This window comes from Octopus sinensis, unplaced genomic scaffold (assembly GCF_006345805.1).
Source record: "Octopus sinensis unplaced genomic scaffold, ASM634580v1 Contig00049, whole genome shotgun sequence".
NCBI lineage: Eukaryota > Metazoa > Mollusca > Cephalopoda > Octopoda > Octopodidae > Octopus > Octopus sinensis.
In genome coordinates, this window is record NW_021823604.1 from 5001 (window position 1) to 10000 (window position 5000).

The 5000-nt window shown below is 33.7% G+C and overlaps 1 long non-coding RNA gene across 1 annotated transcript in view; it reads left to right on the plus strand.

Annotated features, from left to right (window-relative positions):
* Positions 1–5000, plus strand: part of LOC118768640 — an 11724-nt gene that overhangs the window by 3536 nt on the left and 3188 nt on the right. The window contains exon 2 of the long non-coding RNA XR_005004427.1: positions 832–1128. This is a non-coding gene — a long non-coding RNA (uncharacterized LOC118768640). The remainder of the gene's footprint in view (positions 1–831; positions 1129–5000) is intronic.

The following is a 5000-nucleotide window of genomic DNA, read 5'->3' on the forward strand; positions in this document are numbered from 1 at the left end:
ATTCTAAGAAAAAAAAAAAAAAAAAAGGTACCAGTTCAGAGGCAACGGGCTAAATTGGCAGAACTGTTTCGTTTATATATACCCGGCACTTAGCGTTCTGACAGCAACGTCTGTGGCGATTCTAGGGTCTAGTTCTAGGGGACCAGCGGCCCTTTGTGGAAAAGGGAAAATCACATCACAAGAAAATTTTTGCTCAGGCCTGCGATTACGGGGCCATATAAATGGTAGCCCTGACGGATAAGGCCACCCTGAACGTACGTGTTTGTGTAATGTATGCAATATGTGTGTGTGTAATGTGCGTGTGTGTGTGTATAATGTGCATGTGTGTGTGTAATGTGGTGTGTGTGTGTATAATGTGCATGTGTGTGTGTAATGTGCATGTGTGTGCGTGTAATGTGCTTGTAATGTATGTAATGTGTACGCAATGTGTGTGTGTGTTTAATGTATGTGTATGTAAAGTGCGAGTGTGTGTGTAATGTGCAAATGTGTGTGTGTGTAATGTGCATGTGTCGTGTGTATGTGTCATTTGGGTAATGTGTGTGTAACGTATGTGTAATGTGTGTGTAATATGTGTGCAATGTGTGTGTGTAATGTGTGTATAATGTATGAGTGTGTGCGTGTGTGTGCATTCGTGTAGAGTGTGTGTGTTCGTGTAGTGTGTGTATTTGTGTAATGTGTGTGTATAAGCTGTGTTTGTGTAGTGTGTATGTATAAGCTGTGTATGTGTGTGTGCATAAGCTCTGTGTGTGTGTGTGTGTATAAGCTGTCTGTGTGTGTGTGTGTGTGTTTTACCTTACCGTAAACTAATAAACTCTCGCTCTTCCTATTTAGATGGAGAAATGGCTGCCATCGGCCGAGCAAATGTCCGTGAAAGAAGACAACTCGAAAGACTGACCTGTCCAAGCTAATATTTGTACACACCTCCACCTGGACACATCCACGCAGAACTAATCACAACACTAATTATATAAATATTTATATATATATATATATGTATGTATATACATACACACATCAACACTAACACAGACACACACACACGTATATACACACATATTATCATATATATTTATATATATATCCAGTTGGTGTGTATTCTACATCGGCTATCAATCTATATTTAATCAGGTGAGCTATTTGCTTTACAAAATTATTTGTGTATATTTATACTACCTGATCGATCACATCGACTTTCATATATGTATTATCTTGTTGTTGTTGTCGTTGTTGTAGTAGAGACGCTGTTGGTCAACGCTGACTGACCAAACAAATCCATGACAGATACATTCCTACCATGATCACCCACAACGATTTTTTTTTTCCTTTTGTTTTTTATACTTATACATTCACTTATTTGCCATCATCATCATCATCATCATTATAATAATAATAATAATTATTATTATTATAATTATTATTATCATTATTCAGGTGGTGAGCTGGCAGAAACGTTAGCACGCCGGGCGAAATGCTTTTCGGTATTTCGTTCTGCCGCTACGTTCTGAGTTCAAATTCCGCCGAGGTCGACTTTGCCTTTCATCCTTTCGGGTCGATTAATAAGTACAGTTACGCACTGGTGTCGATATAATCGACTTAATCCGTTTGTCAGTCCTCCCTCTGTTTAGCCTCTTGTGAGTAGTAAAAAAATAGGTATTTTGCCAGCCGTTACGTTCTGAGTTCAAATTCCGCCGAGGTCGACTTTGCCTTTCATCCTTTCGGGGTCGATTAAATAAGTACCAGTTACGCACTGGTGTCGATATAATCGACTTAATCCGTTTGTCAGTCCTCCCTCTATTTAGCCTCTTGTGAGTAGTAAAAAAATAGGTATTTTGCCAGCCGTTACGTTCTGAGTTCAAATTCCGCCGAGGTCGACTTTGCCTTTCATCCTTTCGGGGTCGATTAAATAAGTACCAGTTACGCACTGGTGTCGATATACTCGACTTAATCCGTTTGTCAGTCCTCCCTCTGTTTAGCCTCTTGTGAGTAGTAAAAAAATAGGTATTTTGCCAGCCGTTACGTTCTGAGTTCAAATTCCGCCCAGGTCGACTTTGCCTTTCATCCTTTCGGGGTCGATTAAATAAGTGCCAGTTACACACTGGTGTCGATATAATCGACTTAATCCGTTTGTCTGTCCTTGTTTGTCCCCCTGTGTTTAGCCCCTTGTGGGTAGTAAAGAAATAGGTATTTCGTCTGCCACTACGTTCTGAGTTCAAATTCCGCCGAGGTCGACTTTGCCTTTCATCCTTTCGGGATGAAATAAGTACCAGTCGATTAAATAAGTACCGGTTATGCACTGGGGTCGATATAATCGACTTAATCCGTTTGTCTGTCCTTGTTTGTCACCTGTCTGTTTAGTCCCTTGTGGGCAATAAAGACATTATTATCATTATTATTATTATTATTATTATTATTGTTATTGCTAGTACTTATAGTAGTCGTAGTAGTAATAGTACTTGTAGACAAACATTATAGAACTTAGGAATAGTTTATGAAATTTCTCAACCGGTCGGCTGATAATATCATTCAGGCAAATTTAGCTGCTCTTTCTAGCTCCCTCACACACCCTTTGCTTGATACTTCGTGCAGGCGCTCCGACCCTGTTGTCATAGACAATCTCGTTGCTATTGCAAAAGGCTTGCGTGCGAGTGATACGGGTTTTCTTTAATGTTCACTACTTAAGCAATCACTCGACCGTTCACTCTTACTAATTCATTCAGCTGATAATTATGGAGAGATACAGCGTTGTATGATCGTTAATTCCCACCTGGTAAACACTAGTTATATATATATACATATTTATACACATATACATACATACATACATACATACATACATACATACATACATACATACATAATAAAAATATATAATTCAAATTAACAGAAAAACAAAGACGATATATATATATTATTATATATATATAAGGATAAGATCGATATTTAAATACCGATCTTATCAGGTGGCCAGCATGGGATAAAAACACATTTGAAAGGTAATAATTATTTAAAATTATAATTTAGGCCATTTCCAGCGTGGACGTATCTCTTAGATACCCTAAATTATAATATATATATACATATATATTATATATATATATATATTATATATATATATATATATCTAATATATATATATATATATATAATATATAGTATATATATATAGTATATATATTGATAGAAATGGTAGGGACAACAAAAGAATGAAAGAGACCTCGAGAGTATGTAAATAGGGGAATTTACCTGTAAATACAATATGTGACAATTATTCGGTAGCCATGATAAAATCCGAGTTTCGGATGTCGGAGCGGAAACCCACGCCGCCATCGAAAAAAAAAAAGATCAAAATTTTTTTCGATGGCGGATGAAAGGTAAAATCAGCCTTGGAGCAATGTGAACACGGAACGCTGGCGGAATCGAAAGTACGTCGGACTAAGTGCTTAGCAGCATTTCGTCCGACGTACTTCCGATATACAATAAAATGCAATATATAATATATGCGTGGACATGTGTATGTGTGCGTATATTCATATATACATATATACATGTATATATATATATATATATATATATATATATATATTTAATTTATATTTATATATATACATAAGTATATACACACATGCACACACTCACACCCGCACATACACATACATAAATACGTACATACATACATACATACAAATATACACCAGTGTTAATTATCAGCTGGCAAACTAATTTATGCGTATATTAAATATACACACAATATATTTTGTTCATTGCGATGTAAACGTTAATTTTCTCCTAGTTAAAATATTTATGAGCATGATAAATACACACTCACACACACACATACACACGCGCGCACACACACACATCACACACACACACATACACACACATCACACACACACACATCACACACACACACACACAGAGAAATATATAAAGACATCACTCTGTAAACTTAGATGTTTATTTGGCAAAACATTTTCTGCGTGAATCGAATTTAAACACAGAAAAAATACATATACACAGGTTTGTGTAAGGCGGTAACAGACAAACTCTTTAATGTGTAGATTACATATATACACACGGAAAGTATATTATATACACACACGATTGTATGAACGTTAATAGATAAACTATTTTATTTGTACGTCTAAAATATTCACAGGTATATACACACACCGTTCTGTAAACGTTAATTTTTATTTGGTGAAATATTTTATTAGTACATGAATGATATACGCATAAAAACGCGCACACGACTCTCTATAAACGTAAATTTTTATCTTGTACATTATATATCTGTATATTTTGAATATATACAATCACAAATTTAATATATATACACATATGCAAGTATAAATTATATTTAATATATACACATATACACATATAAATTATATTTGATATATTCGCACATACAAATAAATTATATTTAATATATAGACATATATACATGTGTAAACATATACACATATATACACATATGCACATATGAATTACATTTAATATATACACACATATATATAAATTATATTTAATATATACACATATACACATATAAATTATATTTGATATATTCGCATATACAAATAAATTATATTTAATATATAGACATATACACTGGTGTAAACATATACATATATATACACATATGCACATATAAATTATATTTAATATATACTCACATATATATATATAAATTATATTTATTATATACACATATACACATAAATTGTATTTAATATATTCTCATATGCACATATAGATATGTTTAATATACACACATACACATATAAATGGTATTTAATATATTCGCATATACACATAAATATATACACATATACACGTATTTACACATATACACATATAGATTATATTAATATATACACATATAAATTTGATATAAATATATATAAAAGTGTAAATTACATTTCCTGTAGAGACACCCAAAGGAGGCGAGCTGGCAGAAACGTTAGCACGCCGGGCGAAATGCACAGCAGTATCTT